General features: G+C 35.6%; 1 protein-coding gene across 4 annotated transcripts in view; it reads right to left on the minus strand.

Moving 5' to 3' along the window:
- LOC137587370 (myb-like protein I) overlaps window positions 1-4,399 on the minus strand; it is a 58,176-nt gene extending 53,777 nt beyond the window's left edge. For all 4 annotated transcript variants that reach the window (XM_068303742.1, XM_068303741.1, XM_068303740.1 and 1 more), the window contains exons 1-2: window positions 4,306-4,399; window positions 1,343-1,563 (exon numbers count right to left, since the gene is read on the minus strand). The gene's annotated coding sequence lies outside the window, so the exon portion shown is untranslated. The remainder of the gene's footprint in view (window positions 1-1,342; window positions 1,564-4,305) is intronic.
- Between the last annotated feature and the right edge of the window lie 7,716 nt (window positions 4,400-12,115).

The raw sequence follows: 12,115 nt of genomic DNA on the forward strand, positions 1-12,115 counted from the left end.
CACACATTACTCACAAATGTCTGTCGACGAAATGGGAACGACGAATGGGAGGAATCGCCACTGAGACTACTCAAAACATAAGTGCATTATTTAATGTAATTTATTAATGCACATACATTTAATAACAAGTTTAAGTTCCATCAACATCTTAAACTTTTGAAATGGCAGAGCAAAGAAAAAAAAAAAACAAATTGCTTTCCAAATGTGTGAAATTCCCCAGAGAAATGTTTACATATTTTCGGAAATGTAATTGAAATTGAACGGAAGAAGCAAAACCAAAAACAAATTCTACATTACTTTACTCACTTTGCATCAAGAGTGGTAAGTAACAAGGGAGAGGGAGAGAGAGGGAGAACACCCTCCTTAATACGACACAAATATACTTTGATTCTATATCCAATTATCTAAGCTAAAGTAAACTACAAACCCAATATACGATTTAGTGGCAGATCCTCGAAGGAAAGTTCCTCTCCAAAGACAACTAAAAGTTTACCTATTAAACTGATCATTTCCCACTTTAGTCGGACCAGTAAAGAAGTCCTCTATTTGAGAGGGGAAGCCGGTCAATGCTATCCTCGGCCAATAACTCGTCTATGTAGAGTCCTGCGACCAATTTGAACTCCTTATGTGCAGATTACGCCTGTGAATTTTCGAAAACGGGAGATAAGATGTGTTTTGATCTCACTTCTTTCTCGTTTCCCTCTCTCTCTTCTCTCTCCTCCCTTCGAAGGACCAAGACGAGCACGTCTCCATCTCACTCTATTGCAAGGAGAAAGCAACGTTGTTCAATGGAATAATTGACAAGCTCTCGTCAGCTTGGGGGACACTGCTGTCCACCTCCCAATCATCCTCATGTAATGGCTTCTCTCTCTCTTTCTTTGCGAAAGACAAAAATGGTTTTCAATTAATTTGATTTAAAAGCAAGACAGGACAAACAAATTCGATGGATACCCTGTACGTAGTATAATAAATCAAATTGTTTTAAAGTTGACAATGATTCAGCTACAAAAAACGAATCAGACAGCCTTAGTAAGTCCAATTTGTATGTACCTAGCTAGCTAGCCTCGTCGACTATTCTAAATCCAAGCTTAAAATGTGTAGAAAGTGTCAACAAATGTTTTGTTATTGTTTTTAGTTGTGGGTGATTAATGTAATGTTATTTTGTGTTGTTCTTTGTTTGTTATTAGGTTTTTTATTCGGTTTGGCTTTTATTGTTTTGATGCACTCGCTAGCTGTAGTATATCTATATGTACGTGTATGTGTATGTGTATGTAGTTGGCTTTCATTTTGTTTATATTGCACACACATGGATCATTAATTATTTATTTGTTTGGCTACTCACCGACAGTTGTTGTGGCCGCAAATCAATCAAATTGCTGGAAGGTTGATTTTACTTTTATTTTTTTTTCTTGTTCGCTTTTCGCTTTTATTTTCTGTTGTGTTTCTCTCTCTCACTCACTCTCCTTTCTTTTTCTATATATTCTTTTTTTTGTTGGTATATATTATGTTTTGTTTTTAGGTTCTTTCAATTGTCGATTTGATCAATTCTTTTAGATTTTGTTGCTGTGATTTATGGGCAAGTGAGTTTATTTATTTAATTTTCTATTGGCATTTTTTTTTCTTCTTATGTTCATTCATTTGATTTAGTAATTAATTATATAAATTGCCAATTGTGATTTACGTGAAACGAGATAATAAAATACCCAAAAAAAACAAACAAACATTGAAAAATATTGACCCTAATAACTAAATAATTTAAAGGACCCTAAATCTCTCTCAAGCCCACATTATATATAGTCAATTTTCATATCAAAATTTATGTCCTTTTAAATTTATTAGAAATTTGTGAGAAGTTTGTTTAGTTTCGTTAAAGATCCTGTCTCTTTGATCAGATTGAAATCGGACTTTAATGGGTTTTAAGTCTTAATTTGAAGTAATGGAATGTGTTTTAGGCATATCTCTATATCCTCACTCAAAGGATCTTTCACAGTTGCTACGCAGATGAAAATGTTTGGTAATCATCTGTTTCGGTTGTCTAGAGTTTTAATTAAATAAAAATGATGCCAATGAAATGCAAGTCAATAATAAATAAGCAATTTCCAGAGATAAAAACTGCAATGTGCCAATGGCAGGGCATATCAACGTCATCGTCATCGTCAACGTCATCGTCGACGTCGTCGTCATCATTATCATTGAAATTGGTAAGCAAATTTCTCTTTGTATTTATATGTATGAATTTATGAACATAAATATTGGCGAGAAATTGCCATATGTGGCCACCTTGCAATTTTACACATTACACAAATTACACATTTAATTTTCATTTCATTTTTCGTTCGAAAAGCGTCTGAAAATCAATTTGTTTATGCCCATAAAGTCCATAAGAAATGCACCATTTAGAGAACTCTGTCTTAATGAATGAAACGTTCCGAAAGTGTAGATGTGTGTGTGGGTGTGTGGGTGTGTAGGTGGGTGGAATTGTGTATTGTTGTTTGTACCTATCAAACACATGATAAAAATCACCGAAAAATTAATGTTTATTGATTGCATAAGGTAATCATCATTTTAAGGTGGCAATTTTATATTTCAATGTGGTATTGTGTTTTGATTTTCTTTTGTGTTGTTGTTGTTGTTGTTTCTTTTAATGGGCTCTACGAGTAGTCATCAGCCATCTGTCTTTGAGTGTGTGAGTGTGCGTGCTTTGAATTGGGGCAATAATGCGAAATGGGTTTATTTTTCTTTCGTTGTCTTACAGCAAATCTATAAAATGCTGTGAAATTCACCATTACGTCGATAATTATTGACTTTCCAAGGGGGAATCCCAGCAAATTCTCTATAATTTCAACTCATGCACTTGGCTTTAATGTTCTCTAGAGAGATACCTCTCAATGGGAATAGAATCCAACTTCATTTTATTCCAATATTTTGATGTTTTGCGCATTTTTTGCTTGCTTCTTGAAATGACCTCGAGACGGCTCAGTCGAAAGTTTTAATTCAATAAAAAGTAGAGGAAAAATTCCAAAATTTTAATAGGCTCTCATTAAATTGCATTTTCTTTATTATAATGTGAAATAAAGACCATGTGGCGTATACGTAATATTGCTATAATAGAATAAATCAAAGGCTGCTTCCTCTGCCCACTTGTTTAGTTTTTAGTTTTTTGTTTTCGTAGAACTAAAACGGAATTTTTATTTCCCTTAAATTAAATTCTTATGTTGTTTTTCTTTAATATAATTATTGCAACAACATGGCAAATTGCAATTAAATGTTTGCAAATGTATATGAATGTGGGTGGCAATGGGTATGTGTCTACGTGTGTGTGTGTGTCTATGGGTGTGCCTGGTTCTTTCTTTCGTTATTTACTTGTTTTGTTTTTTAATTAAAAATTGAAACCGAAGCGCCCAAGCAGCTTAAATATTTAAGCAGGGAAACAACAGCGAACAGACACAGGCCCAACACATACAACACACCGCACACCAACACACACACACACACACACACACGAGGTATGGAAGGACGCAAAGGCAACATTAAAGAAAAGTCTGTGGTATATATGAGGTTTCCATTTGGCCATTCGCATTTCTACATTCCTAGTGATTTTTCGAGTCAGTCGCAGTCCAAGAATTTCGTGGTTATAGGGACTAGTGTTGATCCTTAACGATCTGCAGGATCATTGTTCTTTAGAAGATTCACAGACTGTTCACAGTTTGAGCAATGATCAAGGATCTCTACATATACATACAGTAGGTACTTTATCTAGTCGGTGATGCTTTTTTGGTCTGAGCGAGTACAAAAATGCTTAATTAAATATGCACAGCAATTTGCGTTATGTTCGTTGAGGTCGTTGGGTGGGAAGGGGAAAGAGGTGTTGCCTCTCACTCTCATTCTTTTTCACATTCATTTTGCTACTTTTATTCTATTTGTTTCTCGGTTTCTTTCTTCTTTTTTGAAACCAAACAAAAGCGAAACATAATAAAGTCTCTAAGCTTACTCACACACACACACACACACACCACACACACACACACAAATAAACACATGAGTGTAAGTTCAGGTGTTAGCAAATGGATTAAACATTGGGGAATTAACACTTAAAGCCCGAATGGACAACATCTAAGCAAATGTCTATCTAAATTACGCGACGCTCAAAAGTATGCTATACAAAATATGGAGTTTTCATTTCTCATAGTCAAATCACATTAGTTTTTAACATTATGATTGTTATTAACATTTCACTTGTCTATCTAGTCCGATCTTCGATGCACTTTTTAAGCACTTAATAGAAGAAAAAAATTAACAACTTACACCACAAACAATTTCAATATAATCTGTTGTTGAAAATTGATTTCCTTCTCTTGTTTCAATTTGTATTTCTCAAACAATTCATTTTTCATTTATTATTATTATTATATTTTTTGGAATTTCCTTAATTTTCATAATTTTCGCATAATTTTGTAATATGTATTTTTTTTTTTTCTAATTTCTTTTCTTTTTTGATAATTTTTGCTAGAGATTTTTTAAGAGCCGCGCCAAAAAAAAGACACCACCAAAAAAAAAAGTTTGGAACAACAAACACGTTGTGCTGTCGGCAAAGCTGAACGAGAACTGAAATCAGTTTCGAGCAGCGGCAATGAGACGACAACTTTTTCGGTTTCAGTTTCGGTTTCGGGTTTTTATATTGCCAGCTGCTGCTGCTTTCCTGTGCTGTGTCCGCTGTGTGTCGGTGCATTTCGTATCCATGTCGTTCTTCATTTTATCGCATGAGAGAAATGACCGAGCCACAAAGATGCGTTGGGGGAAATTTTCCCTAAACAGGCGACCGACCAAGGAAAATTTCCCAACGACTTGTCGCAGCAGCGACGGGACACAATCGCCGAACAGCTGCCTGGGGGCCCCAATTTTATCAAGAGAGAGAGACAGAGAGAGAGAGAGCCAGAGAGAGAGAGAGAAAGTGGGTGCGAGAGAGAGAGTAACATCAGCAAAATCTACAGCCACAGCGTAAAAATGGCAACAAAATTGTGGGCCTACCTGTTGCTTAGCAACTGAGCCAAGAGTAAGAAAACGAAAGTGGAAGTGGGAGTGTGAGTGGGAGGGCAAGTGGGAGAGAAAAAGCTGTGGCAATGATGCCCATCATTATAATGCCCAAAAAATAAGAAAATACTGAAAAGAAGCCAACACACACAAGTTATGCATAAATGAGAAAGGCCCAAAATGGCAAAACTGGCAGAAACATATCAAAGATGGCGCACAATTGTCATCTCCACAAAAACGGTTGGACAATTTGTCAACTATTTACATAAATACGCTTGATTTACTTTGAAGAGGGTTAAATTAAATAAATGCCATAAGCCCCACCACCCTTTGCCACTGTCTCTCTCTCTCTCACAGTCCCTCTCTCTAGTTTTCGTTATAGCATATTATCCATTTAATTTTTCATGTATTTTCTCTTATTCTTTAATGCTCACAATTGTTTGTAATGACAAAAAGCAACAAATGACAAAAATCAGATAATTTGCCCTACAATACACGTAGCTAAATATAAGAGTATAAATTGTATAAATAAATACAAATTGAAGTCTATCCAAAGTTAAATTTTCCATAAATAGAAATGAGAAGGAATAAAGAGTGTGAGTATGATAAATCAATGGGAAATCATCGATATAGAAAGGACATTACGATATTGATCTCTAATAATTTTGTGTACTGTTCATCTAAAGAGTATTGAAAGAGTCGGTGCTTGAATTGCAATTTGGAAAACTCTCTTTAATGGCAACAAGTTGGCACTGGATGACGATTTAAATGTTTAATTGATCAAATTATTGAAATTCTATTTCGTATGTATTTTTCGCTTTCTTTTTTGTTTGTTAGCTCAGCTCCTTGTTATTTTCCATGTTTGAATTTGAAAGGAGACTGAGTACAACCGGAATGGCGAATGCCACTCGAAATGGCAAATACAAACAAACACACGCAGACACACACACACGCGCACACAGGGAATCTGAGGCGGAGTTCCGAATAGCGAAAAGGTGAACTAAGTGAGAGAGAGAGGGAGAGAGACAGCATGTTAGTAAATGGGAGAAGGACGAGACAGAGTCAAAGGCATCCTTCGATGTCGTACTTGAATTCGTTGGCAAGTGGGTGAGCAAGTGTAAACAGGAAACGTGATATTTGACAGATGAGTGTAGATATTTAGATACCAACATAAATAGTACTTACGCCTGCTGCTGCCAACCTTATGCCGTCTCCTTTTCCCCCCGCTCACTCTCCGCTCTTCCCCTTCAATACAAACTCTCGCTCTTTCTCAGGCTTTCTCTCCCGCATTCATTGTATTCATGTCTCCCCGGTGTCTTATTGATTTTCTGCTATAGCTTTCACTTTTTGTCCAACGCACACACACATACGCACCCACACACACACACACACACACACACACATCGAGAACGAAGTGAACAAAATGAGATGGATACCAAGTCAGAGACAAAAAAGAATTTAAGGGTGCAAAAGAATCGAAATAAGCAAATATTTTGATGGATTAATGCTTTTTGTTGTTTTTTTTGTCCTCCTTTGTTGTTGCTATTGTTTTGCATTTTTGGTTGACTAACAGCAAACAAAACTAAAAGTGTGTGGAAATATTTCCCCACTCGAATAATATTTTTGCAATTTATTTTCTATTTATGTATCCAAATTGTATGTTTCATATTGGTCATAAGGGTCAACAGGGCGTATGAATGCTATTAACAACAGCTCAATTGTCGACATCCAAAAAGCCACACACACACACACACATATGCAAACACAGTATCAATCTCTCTCTCAAGTGATTTCAGGAGTAAGTCAAAACAAATTTCGTAATATCCTTTGCAAGGGCATAAGAAAACATCAACACACACACAATTTTCTCTTCACACACAAATATTTAGCTGTAAGCCAAACTTTAAACAAATATTGGACTGAAATTATTCACACACACACACACACACACACCCAATTGATTCTCAAGTCAAGCAACATTCAACTTCAATTACCAATACAATTTAAATCAATCGCCAAATGAACAATTATAAAATCTATTACGTATACGTAATTTATCAATTAGATAAATATCTGCAAAATAGTTTTAAATAATATTAGGCAAGAGAGAGAGAGAGAGAGAGAGAGAGTAAGAGAAGAAGAGGAATAGGGTGAGCCACAATACGAATTGCTGACTAATTCGTTTGCCTTATTCTGATATTAAATCTTATCAACTTATCACGATGAGATGGGAAGGGATAAAGGTCTCTAGTTTGTCTCATTACAGAGAAGATTGACAAAGTTTTCTTAAGTATTATCTCACTGCAAAATAGTTGATAAGCAAATCACTTTGTTGGAATTCTTGTTCACCTCCCTCTCTTTCCACCCTTTTCTTAAGCTTCACTTGGCATTGTGAGATGCATTTAAGAAGAAGTAGGAGAAAACGTATAAAAACCACAGTCAGAGATTTGAGGAAAGGAAAAGGTAAATTCATTTTCCTTTTAATTTCCTCTAATGTCACGCAAAACAGTTTTTCTTCTCTCCTTTGCGTCCCACACAGTTTCTTAATAATAATTATGGATTAAGGAAAAATTGTCTAATGCAAATTAGTTTTCTTTTTTCTATTCGTTCTACTCACAATCATAATAGTCATATCGATCCGCTTCGCTGGGATTATTGCTTCCCATGATTATGCCAAAAACTGCAAACAAATGACAAAAGAAAATGGTAAAATATGTAAACAATTTGATGAAGCGTGGAACAAAGCAAATAAAATCAGAAAGAAAAAATGAAATGAAATTAAATAAAAACATAAATGAAATCAAAGCAACTCAATGAACATTTTGTTCAGAGAAGAACGAAAAAAAAAAAAAACTGAAATGAAAATAGACGCTAAAAGGGTTAAATGGAAATCCGATCAAAACAAAAATAGAAAGAACGAAAGAAACAACAAAAAAAACACAAACAACCCCCAACATTGCCACAGATAAATTGAGTTTAAATTGAAGCGAATTGAGTGGGACCAAAAAGTGGGTGGCGAAAGGTGCGAGTTGGAGCTTGAAGGTCGAACCGTCGGGTTGAGGTTGTTTCTGTGGGCGGGCAAAACAAGGGCAAATAATTTAACTGGAATCAATCAAAGAGCTGGCAAATGCAAATTGCTTATCCCTCCCCGCCAAAATGGAAAGCAGTCATTCAGTTTCTGTTGACACAAAGTTTTCCCCCACAATTATAGCTTTTCCATATATTTGTGAGGATTTTCTTGTGGCTTCAATTGTTTTGATCGCATTGGCATGAAGTCACTTGGACTCTTGAATCTTGGGTATAGAATGAAGGAGATTAGCAGGAACTGGTTGGCAAGATTTCTTACATTTGGCAAAACTTCGACGAATCCGATGATAACACGCACGATAGCGGGACAATTGCTGTTGCTCCTGTTGCTCGATGTGTAAGGAGACGTTTTGGATGCAAATTATTGGAGCCAATGGAGCAATCCGACACCGGCTATGACTGCGACTGCGACGACGACGTTCCAGCAATGGAATGGCCACAAAGTTACTTGGCTCAACTTGATGTTTTGGACTGGCTGGAACGATTTGTGATTGTGTTTGTGTTTCCGATGATGATGTATCAATGTTGATGGTACTATTGTTGTTGTTGTTGTTGCTATTGTTGGTGTTATCGGTGGCAGCGGTGTTGTTGTTGTTGTTACTGAAAATGGTAACAACATTGACCATGCCAGGCGTGGCTGTAAAAGAAACAAAAACCAATTAGTTTAAAAAGTCATTCTCAGTAATACAAAAGGACCCTTTAAGGTACTTATATCTAAGCAAATGAAGTAAATTAAACGCAAAGGAATTCCCTCTCCAAAAGCTGCCAAAGCCACAGCCAAAAGAGTCTCCGTTGAAGCTTCTACTTTGCTGTGATTCCCAAGTTGTTTTAACACTCAATAAAGTCTTTGTGTTTAGAGGCTTCTAAGCAAACAGTTTGCTTACCTTTGACGAAGAAACTTTAAAAAGCCATTAATTAAATTTGAAGAGTTGCTTGATTGGTTACACGAAAAACAAATCTTAGGCCATAAACAAAGAATTTAGCACCCACTTATGACCCCAAAATGCAACACATTTGATTTATTCATTCGACATTTATTTTTCGCCTCGTGGCTCTGCCATAAAGAAAATAAGGTGTCGATTTGTAGATGCCCTGTAGCCAACAATAATCCGTGTTCCAGGCCATTTCTAAGCATTCAATGCTTCTTATCTCAATGGCACTCAACGGGTCAAGAAGCTAGTCGCACCATCGGCCTAGAATCAATTCAGATGCCCACATAGTGAGAGCTCCTAAAACGGCTTGCTTAGATAGGGTATAAGTATTTGTATTGTTGGCATTTGGCCCTTCTTGGCCAAAAAAACATTGGCTAATTTCACACTGGCATGATGCCAAACCTCAACGGCAAGCAAACTGCAAACTGCAACCAGCAAAGGCGACGACGACTGTTGTCGTCTTTCGTTCTGGTGTCTTGTTTGTGGTTGGTGTAATCTTTTTTGTTCTTGGTAATGTTTATTTGTTGCATATTTTCATTTGCTGGCACAAGAGCCGACGCTCCAATGCCCTTAAAAAGTCTTGTTGTAATTGTCACAAGTTTGCAGCAGCTTTAAGATGAGTTACAAGGGAAGGTTATAGCTTTCGATAGAAAATTGACTGTCTCTCTTTTTTGGAAAGGGCATTATAATAAATAAAAACATAGAAACTAAGCATGCCACAAAATGTTGCACATACATATACAAGAATCGAAACTCAACCGCCTGTTGCCCATCAGATTCCAAATTTTTCTGATTCATAATTTATGAAAATTCTCAAGTGGCATTTGAAATGTTTACATCGTCTATTTTTCCCCAAAAATCAAAATAAATATTTTGTTTATAAACCTTTTTTTTCGATTTTGATTTTTCTTTGTTTTTTTGTTTTTTTGAAGTAATTTATTTAATTGTATTGGTCATTGGGCAGGGACAAAGCAAATTATTTCCATCGTCTTTTGTACTTATATTTATTATATGATTACTTTGTTTTGTGCTTTCAATTTTACGCTTTTGCTGGCAGCAGCAATTGGTTATTAAAACAAACGGCTTTAGTTTTAGGATTTTACGCACAATTTCCGGGGCCGAAAAATGAAAGCCATGTGAAAGCGGCCCCACACGAGAGTCGGGAGGGAGGATGGGGCTTCCCACACACACACACACATACATAAGCGGCAAAAGGGAAATGGCTAATGGGGCGAAAATGCAATGCAACATTTGGGCCAACATCCATTTACTTAGTAACAAATTGTGTATATTCAGACATTTTCATAAATATTGTACAAATATGGAATGTTGGCTGTGTATGTGTCTGTGTCTGTCTGAATGTCAAACAAACTAACACATTGTTGACTAAAATAAAAATAAAGCCAAACAGTTTCTTAATTCATGTATTGGATTATATAAACGTTAAATGTTTACGCTGGCCTAAGAAATTCCATGGAAACCAACATTTGACTATGATTTTGAATACAGATGAATAGAGAATAGAGATCTTGTTGAGATGAACCAGTTCAGTCTTTCAATCACTCACCCCTCACTTATTTCTACTGAAAAGTAAGAGCCATCTTTTTGACCAAGTGAGTCATTTCAACAGAGAACAAGTTCATTTACTCAGTGAAAGGAGTTCCTTACACTTGGCAATGGATTCTGATGTGTGTCTTACAAGTGTTTTACTCTCTTTTGTTCTATTTGATTTCTGGGCCATATTTGTCTTTAACTTGTTGCCTCTTTCTGTCGCGTTTGATGCTTTTTCTGTTTTGATCTAACAATAAGTAAATCATTTATTATTCAAAATGTATGTGTGTGTGTGTGTGAGTGTTTTGTTGTCGCAACACTGCGCACATGAAACTCATTTGCACTCAAGTGCTGAGGCAGCTAATTTACGCCCCATTAAATGTTAGACAGCAAAAGCCTTAAATGAGCCCGACAATGAGCTGAGAGAATAACATTGTCAACGGCATTAAATGGGCTAATTGTTATTTTCTTTTTATTATTTTTCATTTGTTTTCTTAACACTTGTATGCGCGTACGTACACATACATGTGTGTTTGTGTGTGTGCACCTAAAAGTATGCTACATATATTCGTTTAGTTCCATTCGAATTGTTTTTCTAGTTAACACAGTCATTAAACTATTCAATTCAATTATTAAAACGCCTGCCAAATGTTCTGCAACGCCAACCATTTGATTTTTCATTTCATTCTCTAACTTATTGTTATTGTTATTATAGTCCTTGTTTATACCCTTGCGGCAGATGGTATACCAGAAATCTTTACATCTATTCTTGATCAGCCTCAAATTGGTTTTCAAGAATTCGCAAGAGTATACAAATATCTATGTAGTTCTGTGGTTCTTTCTTTTTTCATTTTTAAATTCAAAATTATCTTTCTATTCTAAACAAAAAAAAAAAAAGAAACATTAAATTTCAGCAGAAATTTACCCATTACAGAAATCGCATAAAATTCGCCTACAAACGAAGGCCAGAACACAAAATATTTATATTAATGAAAAACTGTAAACTGCCATACGAGTATATAGCTTTCAGTTCCAGATCAGATTAGTTGAAATGGCTTGAGATGAGATGATCCCAAAATATGTATAAACAAAAGAAATAAAACAAAACAAAACAAACCATCAACATCAACAACAGCAACAAGAAAACAAAAGAATCCATTTTTGTATGCATTAGAGAACATTTTCCAGATATTGTTTAGATTTTGAGAGACTTTTGCTACGTCTGTCTGCTTCAATGTTCGATGTTTAACCTTTCAATTGCAATTTGATTGGTCATAAACATTTCCGATTAATCAAAAACCAAAAAACTGGCAAGTCAAAAATGGAAAACAGTTTCTTACTCATTTAAAATTTAACAGCCAAGTTAATTACTTATTAAGTTTATCTATAATTGCCCAAACTATTGTTTAGGTTTCCCATATTAAACTTCCCATCGAGAATCTCTGATGATGATGATATACAAATCTGTTTCGAAAATACTCTCTCTCTCTTTCTCTCTTTTGGTTACCCTAGTC

The sequence above is a fragment of the Drosophila tropicalis genome, unplaced genomic scaffold (assembly GCF_018151085.1).
Source record: "Drosophila tropicalis isolate 14030-0801.00 unplaced genomic scaffold, ASM1815108v1 contig_158, whole genome shotgun sequence".
NCBI lineage: Eukaryota > Metazoa > Arthropoda > Insecta > Diptera > Drosophilidae > Drosophila > Drosophila tropicalis.